The 17,383-nt window shown below is 38.7% G+C and overlaps 1 protein-coding gene and 1 long non-coding RNA gene across 2 annotated transcripts in view; both read right to left on the reverse strand.

Annotated features, from left to right (window-relative positions):
- Positions 1-17,383, reverse strand: part of LOC122349004 — a 495,348-nt gene that overhangs the window by 352,413 nt on the left and 125,552 nt on the right. The gene's annotated exons all lie outside the window — the stretch shown is intronic.
- On the reverse strand, positions 13,560-14,397 carry LOC122349061. Its single transcript, XR_006251414.1, has 3 exons — positions 14,301-14,397; positions 13,909-14,006; positions 13,560-13,829 (listed from the first exon to the last, which is right to left on the reverse strand). It is a non-coding gene; the product is annotated as an uncharacterized LOC122349061 (long non-coding RNA).

The following is a 17,383-nucleotide window of genomic DNA, read 5'->3' on the forward strand; positions in this document are numbered from 1 at the left end:
GAATATGTGTGAGACACATACACATTCAGTTCATTTACATTTCTTCTGGTCCTTCTTTTGAAAGACATTGCCGTTGGATTGAGTTCTCCATGAAAGTTTAACATATTGCAAACCCTTCTGCTTCAGTATCTTTTCCATCTAAAGAACAAAAATATATTTAATTATTATTATTATTATTATTATTGGCTGGCACCCCTTTTGAACCACTAGAATCAGCGGCGGCTAGGCTTCAGACTCTAAAGATGGTTTTTCTGATGGCCCATTACTTCTCTGAAGATTTGCAGACTCTGTTGGTTTCGCCATCCTGCCTAGACTCCCCTGGGCTAGTCAACGCTATTTTGCATCCTCACCCTAATTATCTTTCTAAGGTGCCATTCTCGATTGTAAATCCAGTCGTTCTTGAAGCCTTCTGTCCTCCGCTATTCACTGCACCGGAGCAGGAGAGACTTCATTTCCAGTGTCTAGCACATGCTCTCCAGATTTACGTCTACCGCACAAGACAGTTGCGTAAGTCGGAGCAGCTCTTTATATGATTTGTGAGATTGTTTATTTAATTATTAATATCAGTTAAAAAATAGAAAAACAATTAATTAGTTATGTTGTTGTATGCACCCTCTCTCTCATTTTTATTTATTTATTTATTTATTTATTATTATTTTTTTACTTTTTTGTGCATTCAGATTCTCCAGTAGGTGTCAGCGTTTACTTTATAAAGGGACACAAATGTGAGGTACAGCTCAAAACAGTAAGTATACACTCAAAAATTCACTAAAATCACTAAATCACTAAAAAAATATGGTACAACTATCAGATTTAATCAGTTAAAACTGATGAATAGGCTTTAAATAGAAGTGTCTCTGAAACAAGTCAGGTCAAATGAGTTAAACTGCACGAGATCGAATGAATCTGTTACCATGCTCCAGTCTTGCAAATAAAGCAAAAACTGTCCTGGATCTCCTCACCATTTTGCAGTGGAGCGGCCTGCATCATAATCTATTTGCAAGGTTATATATCTTATCTGTACTCAATGTAGACTATTTGACAGATTTCACTGTATATGACATGCATGCGTTCTTTGGTTGATGTTGTACAGAGGCGTATGTTTTGTTAAATGCAAGGATGTTCATCGCTTGAGGAGTCGCCTGATGAAGCTGACGGCACGCTGTACGTTTGAGCAGATGATGGACTCCTGTGGAGCTAAAGCACTGATTTACATCATTCAAATACACACAAAACAACATGGAAATTGATCAATGATCGAGCTTGGGAAGAAACTGCAGAATCGGCTCAAGGGGTGTCTTGAGAGAGACCATGCAATACTTCTTCTTCTTAAGAAAACAGATCCTCAGTATTACTTTATTTTGATGGTCCATTTAACACTTTAAGCAATGTTGCACATACATATACTAACTGTCATTAGAGTATTAGTAGGCTGGTAGGGTTAGAATAAATTGAAATGATCTTATAGTCAGTCTGCTGGAAGACCAGACCATCACAATAAAATAAAGGAGTCATGCATTAGTAAAACAATGTCTCTTATCTCACTGTGGAAACAGAGTAGATACTCCAAATTATAGTGTGCTTGGTGAGCTAAATCTTCTATGTATTATTTCACGTTGATCATGTCTTCCAGACTGGTTTGTTATCCTGTCAGGATTTGTTTGTAAATCGTCTGTTTGTCCTCAAACCATTTCCATGCTCGCTGGTCCTTTTTCAATAAAGCACCTCATATTTCAAAACGAATCGGCGTGAAAATGAATCCATGCCATCCAAACGGAAAGGTTTTGCAAGTAAAAAAGAAATCCAAAGCAGAAGATCGAGCCAAGGGATAAAGGCTGTGTAAAGTCCAGCTCAAAGAGCAAAAACAGCAGAAGAGGTCTGCAGGATTTCCATAGATAACATTACAGGTAGGATATGGTTTTTTTGTATTATGGATTCTTATATATATATATATATATAAGATATATTAATATTACTGTTAATATTAAAGTCTTAAATCATAAAACAAATTTAATTTCCAATATGAACCAAACTTTAATGTCACATTAATAAAAAACCCTGCTTTTTCTAGGTGAAAGCATTTATTAATGGAGCTGATAAACGTCTTCTTTCTGTTCACCATTTGTAAGTATATGCACATTTCTAATATAACAGAGTAATAAGCGAATGCATTTGTCGATATAGCCCATAAAAGTTATTTAATAAAATACCTTTTTTTTTAACCACATACATAGGTTTACATACTTCATCACAGAAAATCATCTACTTTGTGAATCAATCCAAGACGTTTGATGAAGCTCAGCAATATTGTCGACGGAATTACATCGATCTGGCGACTCTGTCAGTCCAGGCAGACATGGAGGAGCTCCTAGGGCTCGATAACTTCACGTACACAGATTCTGCCTGGATTGGGCTGAAGAAAAGCCTCAGTAAGCAGTGGCGCTGGGCTCTGGCTGATCCCCAGTGTTACCAGGAAGGAGAAACCGGATACAGAAACTGGGCAGCCAAAGAAGATATCTTCGTAGTGTACGAAGACTGCGCATTGATGTATAGCGACGGACAGTTCTACGACACCTACTGCTTTCCCATCAGATATTTCATCTGCTACGATGGTGAGCGCTCGGCGAGATCTTTCCGAAGATATTTGGCTTCATTCTGATTCTGTTTAATCTTCTAGGTCGGCGAGATGGTAACCAGAAATACGTGTTCGTCGGTGAGCCGAGGTCCTGGAGGAACGCTCAGAGTTACTGCAGACAGCATCACACAGAGCTGGTCAGCGTGAGGAACGAGGAGGAGAACCAGCAGATCCAGCAGCTGATACCCGCGGGACATTTCGCCTACATCGGCCTGTTCAGAGATGACTACGTCTGGTCCGATAACAGCGTGTCTTCGTTTAGAAACTGGGATTCTGATCAGCCGGATGAATCTGGAGAATGCGTGGCACAACGGCTACGAGACAGCAGACTGTGGGATGATCAGACCTGCTCTGCTCAGAAACCGTTCTTCTGCTCCGCATGTGTGTAAACACATCTACACTCGCAGACACCTGAAATCAAGCTAAATTCACAGGAAATAAGTAGTTCTGCTCATAATGAAGTCAATTCGTGCTCACAACAACAAGAAAATGGGCTTAAGTGAAGATTACATTTATTTTTCTCACTCCATTTGATGCCCGTTTTAAGCATAACATGCTTCATTTGATCTGTTTTTCAGAAAACAAATAATACTCCTTAATTCAGGTAATAGATTTAAGAATTGTTAATATATTGATGCTGGAAAACATTAAAAGATGGTTAAGAAGAAATCATATCCGCGCAGACAATTAAATGACTAATAAAGAATTCAGTAAAGCTGAATTGTTGAAATAAGCGTTTAAACATGCAGACCTTTACTGACATCTGATTATTTGTGTATCTGTGTTTTGTGTGTTTATACGTAGTTCTGAGGAAGAGGCAGATTTTGAAAATCCAAGTGAAATCTCCTCAGCACGTGTCCATCCTTCAGCTGAAAGCAGCCATCTTGGCGAAGGTCGGTGTTGTTTTCTAACAACGCAGGTTTTATCAGGTCGTTGTGCATCTTGCTGGTGACGGATGTTTGTTTCTCAGCTGCAGCAGAACCTGAAGGAGCTGGGAGCTGCGCACAACAACAAACTGGAATGGAGGACGCTGACCCACGGATGACGTGTGCATCTCACAGGAAAACGTCAATATATTTTACGAGGTGGTGATTTCGTACAAACGTGTACAATTAAGCATGAAAAAAGATTCTGTTGATTCTGTCATTTGAGTGTTAGTAGAGTATTAGACTGGTTAGGGTTAGAATAAGTTGACATGTTCTTGAAGAGTTACCTATAGTCAGTAGAATATCTGTTGGGAGATCATCACAATAAATCAGACAGTCTACTTATACTGCAATGAAAGTTAGTTTACATGTAGGTGTAAAGTTACTTCATAACGGACATCGATCTTCATAAGGGACCATTCAATAAAGTGTTACCAAAAGTTTAAGCAAGATGGTCCACCCCATCAACCAATCTGCAGTGAGTTCACCAAACTTTAATTTTGCAAATTTGCAGACGGTTGTGGTTTCTGTCATATCTGAAAAAATGGAAGGTAATAGAAGGAAAAGTGGAGCGTGACTGACTATTAGAATAAATAATTATGGTTTGCATTTAGTTTGTGTTCTTATGTGTAAGAAGAAATATACTTCTGAGGGGAAACATTCGCAGTCTCTTTTGCTGCAGTGGCACGTTGATATCGTGAAACCCTTTGGTGCAATGTTCATTCCAAATAAAATATGTGTAAAACATGTCATAAATATTCATAACATGATGTAAAATCTCTTATTAAAAACAAAGTCTAATTTAGAGTTTTTCCAGATTATTTTTTATAATAGATTTCTATGAAAATTCTACCATTACTTACACTCATGTTGTATCAAACCCATAAGAACTTCATTTATCTTAGGAACAGAAATTAAAGTATTTTTGATAATGGCCCAGAAATGTAGTAGGGAGCTTAGGAACATTTCAGTTACATTGCTGTCTCTGGATGGTCAAAAAGCTCTCAGATTTCACAAAACATTTGCATTTGTGTTTGAAAGATCAGCAAAGATCTTACAGGTTTGGAATAGCATGAGGGTGAGCAATTAATGACAGAAAATGAACTAACCCTTTATAAGTGTGTCTAGTATAATCTTTGGATGTGACACCAGGACAAGGGAAAAGATGCCTGTTAAAGTGGCAGCACGTAAATGAGAAATAAAAGCAGACCAAGTACAGAGCCTTGGGGTACACCACGGGACATAGTGACAGTATGAGATCCTAATCAACTGCTGTATATGTAGGAGTGACACACACACACACACACACACACACACACACACACATAAATATAAGATATATGGGAATGTGGGTTCATGCCGACTTGTAAAAATTGTCTCCTTGACTGCAGTTAGTTTGCTGTGAATACAATAATAATTCAGATCAGAATTATTGCTCAACAAACAAATGTTGGGATGCTTAGGAATAAGACCGTCCCATAATTATGTAACAGTTAGACAAAATCTCATCCCAAACGCACTTATATGTTGACAATCATATTGACTTATTAGGGATAAAAAATGATCCTGGCTCTTCCAAGCTAGATAATGCTGGTGGATAGTGGCCATTATTTTGAAGCTCCATAAATCGTATATTTTTGTTGTAACCTATGCACCTCCAGGGGGTAACAAATGTTTTCGAAAGCAGGTCAATGGGTTTTCGTAAAAACATAAAACAGGTAACGCGCCTCGTTTCATGCAAAGTAACAAATATGTTAAAGCTTTCCAAATTTTCCTAAACTATTTCACATGCAAAAAATGTGAAATTTTATTTTTATTTCTGTATGTAATTGTGATCCACAACACTGAGTCACAAACAAAATCATCAACTCCTGAATTAGATTTAGATTGGTAAAGAAAGGCGTCCTCTCTCGTCTCTCAGTCCTCCTCTTAATGCACTTCATCACTGCTCTGATCCAGATCACACGGACCTCTCACAGCAGGACAGGTCAGTTCAGGGGGGTTGTTTTAAAGCAAATATGAAACAGATATAATTAGTGACAATATTAAAATGCTTTTCTTAACATACTCTACTACTACTACTACTACTACTACTACTAATAATGCAAGTTTTGTAAACCCTTTATTTAATGATTACAATACATTTTATAGTACATTTCATAGTATATTCACGTAAATGTTGTAATCTCTGACATTACAGAGAAATCCAGATTTTGAGGGCTTCTCTGTGAGATGATGGGGATCGTTCAGGGCTGGCTGATTTTACTGGGTAACGGAAGACTTTCATTCATGAAAGTAAATGCAACATAACTCAGGAATTATTATGCTAATGTAAATGCTACAGTTTATATATAGTTAAAATATCAATGTAAATGAAACATTTTATATTTTTATAAAAATGTGAAAATCACTGTTTATGTACTTTACACAGTGTACCCTTGTGCATCAGTAAATAATCCATCACTTTAATCCGGCACTGTCTGCTTTACAAAGCAAATTGAACTTCATTTGGATGCTAATTTGCTTTTATGATATTTCGATGTGTTTTCTTACGTTGATCTGTCTTTTGGACAGGGCTGTTTTCTGTTCAGCAGCAGACAGGTGCCTCTAAAGGTAGAGTGACTTTTTGATGCAGCTGCTCTTTTTGTTGAAAACCCAACAAAACCCAAGCACACACACAAACAAACAACAACAATAATAATCATAATTTTAATTGCATAATTAAAGGTATGTACGACTTTACAATAGACCGATTGTTCTCAATCTGGGGTACACAAAGAAAATAATGCAATGCATAGTTAATTTAATTAACCATAAATGAAGTTTTCTTTTGCCATCCATTATTAAAGATCAGGTCATTGAAATGTGGATCGTTTTAGGTTTCTTGGTATAACAATATTTGCATCGTTGAGGTGGCAGGGTAATGTAATCAAAAAATGTGGAGTATCTAAAGTGTGTATGTTCAGGTTTTATAGGGCTGTCATAGAAAGTCTGCTGACCTTTTATTTTTTTATAGTGTGGTTTGTCAGCTCAACAAAATATCGTGTGACCGCCTCAAATAGTCGGCAACATGTACTGTCCCTTTAAGACCTGAACGCATCCGTTTCTCTCTGAACTGTCTACTTTTACTTTAGACGTAACTAACTGTATGTATATGCAAACCTTGTGTGTCTTTGACAGCATTAAAGCAAAATAAATCAGACGCAAAAGACAACTTATGATTTCAGTTAAATGTTAAATCGCGATCCAGTCCTGTTTGAAAGTGTGCACGCTCGCAGAAGCATGTCAGAACAACACATGAAGTAAAAGTTTAATCGGCAAGGCTTTTTAAAGCGCACGCATATAACCCAGATAGCACACGTACGTCTTTAAGACGTCTGTTAACGATCTCTTGATCCGGGAAGCATCTGCTTTCTACAAACGTCTGGCAGACGTCTCACTGATGTCACTTTTACATACATTCTAAAACATTCATACATTCATAAATCATTTAAAGCTAATTATAAGTGGAAATTCAATTAAAGAAGTCACTTCAGACCTGATAATGCTGAGTTCGCCGTCTTCCTCGGTCTACTTATTTTGTTGACCCTGGAATTTTAATTGAAAAATGTAGTCTTGAGAATATCTCTACACCTAAACCTGACCTTACCCAGAGAGTAATGCCTAGAATCAGAGGAAATGATAAATGAATGACAAGCACCAAACACTGATTGTAAGCCTAAACTTCGCCAAAACTATAAACCGGCTCACTGGCTAATCACAATATTGCTTCGGGCTCGACAAAGATGTTGATCCAGGAACACGTGGCACTCAGCAAAATCAGTTTATCCTTCAGACCCCTGTCTGGCTCCTCACCTTCTTTTCCAGAGAATCTGGCACAAAAGGGAGCTGCCCAACAATCGTCCACTTACTATTCTCAGTCTGCCGAGTACGCCGTTGACGGTGGCAAGGATTCTTGCGCCACGACCAGTTGGCAGCACCATCCATGGTGGAGGCTGGATCTCCAGGCCACGTATCAAGTGAACGTAGTGGTCACCTACAAAGACGGCAGCTTCCCAGGAAGCACGAAAAACATCCAGGTTAAATTCGGGAACTCTCTGCAGAACAATGGAAATGACAATCCCAGGTGAGATAATCACAAGCATACGAATGGCTTAAACGTAACTGAATCCATTTATACCTTAGTAATGAAAATGGTGTCAAGTGAAAGGACGATTATATTGATTTGATGTGTGTAGCTGTGCTGTGACCTCGAGCGACGCGGCAGCCAATAGAGTCATCTACTCCTGCTCTGATCGAGAGGGACGGTACATAAACGTCTTCTACAACGACTGGTGGAAGGTCCTCTCCGTGTGTGAGGTGGAAGTGTATGAGATAGGTGATCGCAAACCATTCAGTAGTCGGCCTCTGTTTTCTACGATTGTTTTCTGTTTGAGCTCGAGACTCATAATCGTGAAAAACGTGGCTTCACGGATTAAGGCCGTGATCAAACTCAGTACGGGGCTGAACGACTTTTTTAAGTCGGCTTTTATCTGATTTAATGTTGACTAGCTGCCGGTGACATCAACATTACAACACAAAATACAAATGTTCTGCAACATATTTGCAGGAACAAAATATACAACAGTTCATAACACGCTGCAGCATTAGCACTAACCCTGTTTCGCTAGCAATGCAACATTAGCACCGACTAATTTTAGTGCAAAATAAGTGCACGGTCAACTAAGAATGTAACGATAACAAACAGTTTTAGTGCAAAAGCAATGCGTTCTGTCCTTGGCACAAAGCGCCCTGATTCATAACAACTTATGGAAGGCCATATAAACCTACTGACTGTCAGAGTCATGCATCAACAAAAAAAACGTGGTATTTCTCTGTGCACTAATGGTCGAATGACGACAATCTTGTTTGTCGGTTTTTCTTTAACCGACTGCCGTGAAGATGATTTGCATTGTTCCTCACTTAGCGTTTTCGCATGAGCGTGCATCACACTTAGACAAAAACATTTCCGCACTCTTGACAAGCCACTGCTCCTTGGCTGAATTGACTCGAATTCATTCAAGGCTGCCATTTTGTTCATTTCAAAATCGGTCAGAAAGAGGCGGGTGCAAAGTAAAACTCAGTTTGCTTTTCATAAACGACAATAACAAACTGAATATAATTATTGTGCTTCCAAGATTCTTCCAGGCAGTGGTTCATGAAGCTAGCGTTGAACTCCGCCGCCGATCGGATGGACCTGACAGCAGCAGACCACCTGCTGAAAGAGGTGAGAACGTCTGTCTCTTATCTGCTTTTGATTCATCTCTATCACACTAACGAACGGTTCACCGCAGCTGAAGTCGGCTCTGGCTGCGAGAGGAATCACTAACGTGACGCTGAGCTGGACTCAAACCCCCGGAAAAGATCTCATCCGTGATCGACGTGAAAACGGTGAGTCCCTTCCTAATACCTAAATGTGGTAAAATGCCCAAATGATGAGGAACATCTGAATCTCTTGATTTTCATTTCTAGATCCACGTTGAAGCAGATCTCTGGAGCTGCTCTTATCATCAGTTTCATTATGTATTCTCACGGTTCCTGCAAACATGCGGTTTTATAAATAAATAAATAAAATATGCGATCGATACCTGAATCATGGAGATACATAAAGAATTATTTTAATTAAAAAGTTGTATGAATAAAAGCACATGAAAGCCAAGAAATGTTTTCTTTCCAAAATGATATATAGTTTTTGATTTAAAAGAGAAAATCCCTAATGCATCAGATGGTTAAACAGTGCTTGAATAATGTAAATGTAACATTATTTTTAGGGCTTTTTTAGGGAGTTTTCCATGTTTAAAATCTTGATTGACGACTAGAAGTGGCAGTGATGATATTTTATTTTACCAGATTATGAACAATATTAATGCTTTATATCTTAAATGCATGCTGTACAGATCAGTTTCAGCACAATAGTGCATATAATATAATATAATATCCTGTATCCATAAAATCTGTGTTTTATTTTGCTTTAAAAAACATTAAAAATGATCTGCCATAATCTGTGTTTCTTTGAATTTCTCAGGACCAGTTTCTCTGTCCCTCTTATAAACTAATAATGAGGAAGTATTGAATATTGTTTGTTAACGTGAGAGCCGGTCAGTCATCGAAGCCGGTCTCTGCTGGTCTTGATTTAACCGTCCGTTGGTTTCGCTTGAAGAGCAGACGGTTTAAGCTTGGCTTTCCGGTCTCGATCCGACTCCCAGCCCACATTTTCCGTGCCGTGTGACATCACACAGCGAGACGAACGGTAAGAAACTCTTTGGGATTCATAGTCAGATTTAAACTGAATGATAGAAGCTGCTGATCCACATCGATCCGGACTTCACGCGGACTGCAGGTCAGTTCACTTATTTTATTATCAAATACAAACCGCAGTCGATGTGGGCTCCTCATTATTTTAATCTACAGAGCTATTATTGTTATTATTGTCTGAATTGCATTTGACCTGTTTTTAACGAGTTTAAAATGAAAATCTATGATCTTGGGACTTAACTGACATGTAAAACAGTAACAAATGTCCCTCAGTCATGGATGAAACTGTCAGGAGCTGACTGTACAGCGACGATCTTCTTCTCAGCTTCATAACTTTCTTATAATGTCTTTCGTAGTTTCTTCCCTTAACATATATATGCTCAGATCTTGAAAGATGACGGGTCTCCTCCGGTGCTGGCTGTTATTATTTCTGGGTAATGTAAGACTTTTTTATTTATCCAGACGTGATTATAAAAGTTTTATAAACCATTGAGCCAAAATTAAATCACTTTTCACGAACTTTTCTCCCCCTTTTCCTTTTTATAAATATTAAACCTGCAGTTTGCATTCGGGAAGTATTTGAGTTCATGCGCTTTGCATTATAGTACTTTGACTTGTGCCCGTCTGGGAATAATCCATCGCATGAATCTGACTTTGACTGCTTTACAAAACAAATGCAACATCATTTGAATGCTTATTTGCCTTTAACATACATCTGTTTTTTTATATTGATCTGTCGTTAAATATCTTTCGGACAGGGCTGTTTTCTGTTCAGGCGCAGACAGGTGGCGCTAAAGGTAGAGCAACGTTTATGTATTTGTTTTTTATTTATTAACGCACGGACCTTATACGTTTACTATAGCAACAACTGGCCAGATAACCTTTCTGTATCTGAAAATAAAACGTGTTTAACGAATGCGCGGGCGAACAGTGGGCCTTCGAGGCAGATCTGTTCCTGGATCAAACATCAAACAACATTATGGTTAAGCACAGATTTAAAGAAACAGTTTATAGTTTTTGGTCAGTGTTTGGTGCTCGTACATCAGTGCCAGTCACCTATTAAATCTCATTTTAGGCATTACTCGTGAGTATAGGTTTAGGTGTAGAGATATGGCCATTTTTGGGTTAAAATATTGTTTCAGGGTCAACAGAACATGTCGACTTAGAAACACGTCGAACTCTCAGGACATGAGTGTTTTGATACGGCCGGCTATCAGAGGCTTCATTTAACGACTTTTGGCATCTATAGAATTGTCCGGTGCTGTTTGCAATGCATTGTTGGTAATTAATTAGCCTCGTTTAATGAATTTTCACGTTACGGTAGAATTGGTTGGATTACATACTGTATAGACGATACGAGTTCAGATGTAAAAGCTTTTAAGTGCAATTAAAAATTTTATATTTAACATTTCCCTATTTTTATGTTCAGTGGTCGCTTTAATGTCGGCAAACTGTTCGTTTTCATTAAAGGGGAATAACTAAACCTACACAAAAATGCTCATTTTAGAATAGAACATTTTAGATGGTCCTTAGAAATGCATGTTACCAAACAAAAATATACATGGTTTTGATATGTTTACAGTAATATCTTCCTGGAACGTGATCTTTATATGACTGATTTTCACATTGAAGATAAATCTATAGAATTATGCATAAAATGCTACATCATATCACGTTCTGTAAGAATGAACTCGCCAAATATTTGTCCTAAACTGCTTCAGCGCTATTTGGTTGTGGTTAGGGTTAGTGGTTGGGGTTGAATAATATGACTAGCTCCAGCGCGACGTGAAACTGTTTTAAAATGTAAATCCAGTGCAGTGGGGTGAGAGATTCCAGCCTCCACAACCAATTCATTTGCCTTTTCCAGAGAGTCTGTCACATAGAGGAACCGCGGCGCAGTCGACGGTATTCTGGGGTCTGTCCGCGGACCTCGCCATCGATGGAGGCAGGGATACCTCGCCGTCTTCCACTTCCTGTGCCGCCACACACCTTGAAGGCAGAGCGTGGTGGAGGCTGGATCTCCGGGCTTCGTATCGAGTGAGCACCGTGGTGGTCACCTACAGACAAGACTGCTGTCCAGACGGTAGGAAAGATTTCGAGATTCTCTTCGGCGGCTCTCTGGAGGACGAAGGAAACCACAATCCCAGGTGAGACGCTCCAGCAGGTATTTCCCGTGAGAGCTCGTGTTCGTTGGGTTCATCGGCTGTACGATGCAAGCAGATCAACAGAATCATTTCATGCAGAAATGTGTTATAAGGTGATATTAAAGTCTGATTTGTTATAGTTTTGCGCTACATTGTGATTTTACATAAGTGTGAACATTTCAGCTGTGAAAGATTAAGAAGGGAAGTCTTATCCGGTGCTGCGTGCAATGCATTGTTGGTAATTAATTAGTCTCATTTAGTTTTTCGGCAGTGTAATTGGTTGGATTAAATAATGCATAGACTATATGATGTGTAGAGTTCACATAAAAAACTTTAAGTGCAATTAAAAATGTTATCTTTAAAATGTTTCTATACTTACGTTCAGTGGTCGCTTTAATGTCGTCAAACTAAACCTACTAAACCTGCACAAAAACACTCATTTTAAAAGAAAATTTTAGATGGCACTTGAAGCGAAGTCCTTAGAAATGCATATTACCAATCAAAAAAAAAAAAAAAAAAAAAAAAAAAAATATATATATATATATATATATATATATATATATATATATATATATATATATATATATATATATATTTATATTTTTACAGTAGGAAACGTACAAAATATCTTCCTGGAACATGATCTTTATTTGACTCATTTTCGCATTAAAGATACATAGCTATGCATTGTTGGCTAGCGCTACTCTGTGCTGCTTATGATTGCATTCGTGCTCCACGCTCACAGTTATTACTGTAATCTAATTAAACGGTTAAACATGTAGTTTGCTAGCACATGGTACCTTACCCAGAAGGTCATGTCTGTTATAAGTCCTTCTTTAATCTATTAATTCGCCTGTGTGTATGTGTGTGTGTGTGTGTGTGATCTTACAGCTGTGCCGTGATCTCCAGCGATCCAGCAGCCAACAGCATCACGTACTCCTGCTCCGATCGCGAGGGACGGTACGTCCTCATTCGTAGATTCGTGAAGGCCCTCTTTGTGTGTGAGGTGGAAGTGTTTGAGTCAGGTGATCAAACCTTACCCATTCGTTATCGTTATGATGATTTTCTGTCATTTTTTGTTTTTACGCGAGTGAACGAGAATGATTGCGTTTCCTAGAAATCTCCAGGCAGTGGTTCATGAAGCTAGCGTTGAACTCCGCCGCCGATCGGATGGACCTGACAGCAGCAGACCACCTGCTGAAAGAGGTGAGAACGTCTGTCTCTTATCTGCTTTTGATTCATCTCTATCACACTAACGAACGGTTCACCGCAGCTGAAGTCGGCTCTGGCTGCGAGAGGAATCACTAACGTGACGCTGAGCTGGACTCAAACCCCCGGAAAAGATCTCATCCGTGATCGACGTGAAAACGGTGAGTCCCTTCCGAACGCGAAACCTGGGAAATGCTGTAGAATCCTTCAGGGATGCGTTTAATGACGAGGAACATCTGAATCTCTTGATTTTCGTTTCTAGATCCCTTCTGAAGCAGATCTCTTGAGGAGCGACCGCCATCATTATTTGTTGTTTTAATATATTATATTCATTATAAATAGAAGATATGAGATGAAGAAAAGTGATTGATTGATTGACTACGCTGTCGATACGCGTGATAAATCACATAATAATAATATATTTTAATTTTGAGATACACATCTCTGTATTGTAACAGAGGTAAACAAATATTGCGTATTTATACAGAATGTTTCGAACCACGTATATGAACCATGTACAACAAGGCAATGAAAATGTTAGCAGAAATCAATGAATTATAAATAACTCGTGTAACCAAGACTCAGCCTGTGGATCCAGTTTAACGTTTGCCAGCACAAGTCCTGAAAAATAAAACACACCGATTGTGACGATCGTACTCAAAAACAAAGCTGTTGTGTGCTAACGAGAACGCACTCTGACCTCGTGGGTTTCTTCTCGTTTGTAGCGACGCGGTACGGGAGTCTGGACCAGGACAGTTTAACATCAGAGGCCGAGCTCAAGCCCAGAGCAGACTGCAGCTAAAACACACACGCAGATATTAAAGCAACACATGCTTATTAACAGGACCGAGTCTGTTTATACTTTTAAAACGTCTCGAGAATACTGTAGTCGCTTCCAAATTTGTAAAGCATCAATAGGGATATACAACTGAAACAACAATAATAACAATAAAGTAGTTTTCCTTGCAAGTTGTTTGACAGAAAAGCTTTATGTATTTAGTTATAAATCAAATATGAGGTAGGCCTATCGGAAAGATGACAGGATTTTGTCCATTCTATTTGAATTCTATTATCTTTTACACGTCTCTTTACCTGATTTAGAAATGTGTAGCTCACTGCCGTTATTTCAGCACTGGAGGTTAATTTCATCCTCAGGAGCACTTTTCTAAAGCATGCTGGAAAACGCAAAACAAGAACGTCAAGGTAATAAAGACAGAAAGACAACCAGTGCATGTTTTGTGTCGTGACCGTAGAATTTGCATTTTTATGCAAAATGTGGTTCTACAAAATATACAATATACTCATGCATTCACAGGCAACAAAACATACACTTCTGGTATTTTTACAGCAGGAAAACTCACTGATGGCACGTAAAACCTTTCTTTAGTATGAACAGACTTACAAATTAATCCTTACGTGTGATTAATTATTATTATTATTAATTTTTGAGTTGTCTAATAAATGGCATTATGCTTTCAGTTGCATTGTTAAATAAAGTTTACTTATTTCCTTAATATAAAATTCTGTTTGGCGTGATTTTTGCTGCAAACTAATTTCGAAAAATGCATAATGTTAAATAACATTTCTGCAATTGTTTAACCGTCAACTTTCTTATCGTGTAGTCTAATTTTTACTTTGTTTGAACAGAACCATAAAATACACCAAAACACATGCAATCTAATTACCAAGAATGAGTTTTATCTTTGTGCTGTAATAAAAGTATCCTGTGATCTTCTTGTCCATCCTGAGCAGATGTTCAACAGTTACAGCTTCTTCAAGAAGCTTTACGACAGATTTCACGTCAGCAAAATCAAACGTTCTTTGGTTGATGAGTGCTTCATCATCATGCCGTGCATTTGAATTTGAATGAAAAAGATCAAGAACTTTTAATAAGAAGTCTCACACAAACCTCCTGTTTTCTGCCAGGAAGGACCTGCATTTGATATTTTCGCAACAAATTATCGTGATTGCACTTACCATGTGTTTCTTCACATATTTTTGAGATAGGTTAGGTTTAAAGTGGGATTTTAGGGCTATATGCCTACTCCAGTGTTCATTTTCCTGCATATTTAAGTCTGTTGCGTTTATGTCATTTTATATAAAATAGGTAGTTTGAAGTTTGTTTTATAGGTTTGGGGATATCTTAGGCGGACTATAATACGATTATAAAATATGCATCAACACAAATAGCTTATCTCATTCAGTCGTCTTTGTGAGACAATGAATGTGCCCACTTGACATTTCACTATTATGAAAATTAACCACGGTACAGGATGTTCGCATTTCCATCTGCGGCACACACAAAAGTTTAACCATAAAACTGTGAGCCGCAAAGCTAGCCTAGAGTAAGGCGTGGGAAGTGACCTGGACTTCCGTAGACCTCCACCTCGCAGAGAGTGAGATACGTCTGGATGTTAGGCAGGTACAGGTTCACGTAACGGCCTTCCATCCCGCCGCAGCTGAAGCTGACCGTGCCGCCCGGTGGGACGCGTGAAGTAATGACGCCACATCTGCGCGGAGAGGAAGCACAGAACAGTCGGGTGATCTGGTTCTACCGACTCAGTGGTCGCTGTTTCCATGAGTTCACCTGGGATTGTCGTTGCCGTTGTTTTTCAGGGAGTTTCCGATGCGGATCTCGACTCCTGTCATGCGCTCCGAGCAGCAGTCGGCTCTGTTGGTGACGGTCACTCTGTCAATGTAGTAGTACTCCAGCAGGTCCAGTCTCCACCACTGGTTGAGCAGGTTCAGTGTGATGGAGCAGTATGAGGCTTCTCCCGGAGCGTATCTGATGCCGTCGATGGCGTTTGCTGCTCCCCATTGGTAAAACGTGGTCGACTGCACAGCCGTTCCTTTTAATGCTAAATTCTCTAAAACATTTCAAGAGATCACTTCTATTCAAAGCCGTATGCAACCAATACAAATTACATGAACTTGTCAGCTTGGACAGATGATTATGAAGTGTTTTTATTCCAGTGTAAATTATTGCAAAATAGTTTGCATTATTTCATTGATATGTTCTTGCATGTTCACATACGAACAATGAACGATATTTCATTAACCACTAAAAAATAGCTAGAGTACGCCTGCTTTGGTCAACGTTACTTCATGCATTAACTGATGTTAATCTTAGTTACAAGAACTTTTTTACCGTCCGTGTTTTCAGAACTGCCTCGAATGGAAAAGACACCTGTGACAAAAACAAATGTTCTATTGCTTTCGGGAAGTTCATGTTGCATTCGACTCTTTTGCGTAAAGAATGTGTCATTTGTACTCACCCAAAAGTAAAATCAAGCAATCGAGAGCCCCCATCTTGTTTTTATAGACCATTAACCAGTGATGTGTTGGTCAGATATGACAGCTGACAAGTTCCTCCTTCAGCTCTTTAACGTCTAGGATCCATGCCTACTTTTATTTGCATCGCTCCCAGCAGCTTCAGTCTCCACCCTTTGAAAACTCTCACTGGCAGCTTGCTGAATATATTTCACACATCATAGGATAACAGAATTGCTTTTCTCAGCACACCTTCACCCCTAAGTCTGATTTACAAAACAAATGTGACAAAATGCCCTGGTGCCGAAAGAACACTCAGATTCATTTTCATACAGTTTTTACTTTTACGCTTGTCTCCATCCATCTAAATGATTGATATGAGTCAAAGTCCTGATACACACACACACACACACACTAAGTCATTTACACTACCTGACACAGCTGTGTTTAACATTGAACAGGAAGTTAAGTGCTGGGCGTCCGGTCAGAGGAGAACTGACCCCAACTGAGTCTGGTTTCTCCCAAGGTTTTTTTCTTCATTCTGTATGGATGGGGTTTTGGTTCCTCTGTCTTCTTTGTTGGGGACACTTAACTTCTAGTGATTGAGACCGTCTCTGCATTTAATAACAAATTGTTCGCTCTCATCATTATACATCCCTGTCATTGTATTCTTCTACTTTATATTGTTCAGTGCTTTGATACAACCTGTGTTGATAAAAGCACTATATAAATAAAAATGATTGATTGACTGATTGATTGATTGATTGATTGAAAGAAAACATTAACAATGTCATGTTTAGATCGTTTCACATATCCTTGAGTTTCATTATTAGCACTATTAAGATTTGCTCCTAAAAGGAATGATCAAAAATAAATTGAATTACTATAACTGTCATGTTTGTAGT

Source organism: Puntigrus tetrazona, chromosome 7, assembly GCF_018831695.1.
Source record: "Puntigrus tetrazona isolate hp1 chromosome 7, ASM1883169v1, whole genome shotgun sequence".
NCBI classification, from domain to species: domain Eukaryota; kingdom Metazoa; phylum Chordata; class Actinopteri; order Cypriniformes; family Cyprinidae; genus Puntigrus; species Puntigrus tetrazona.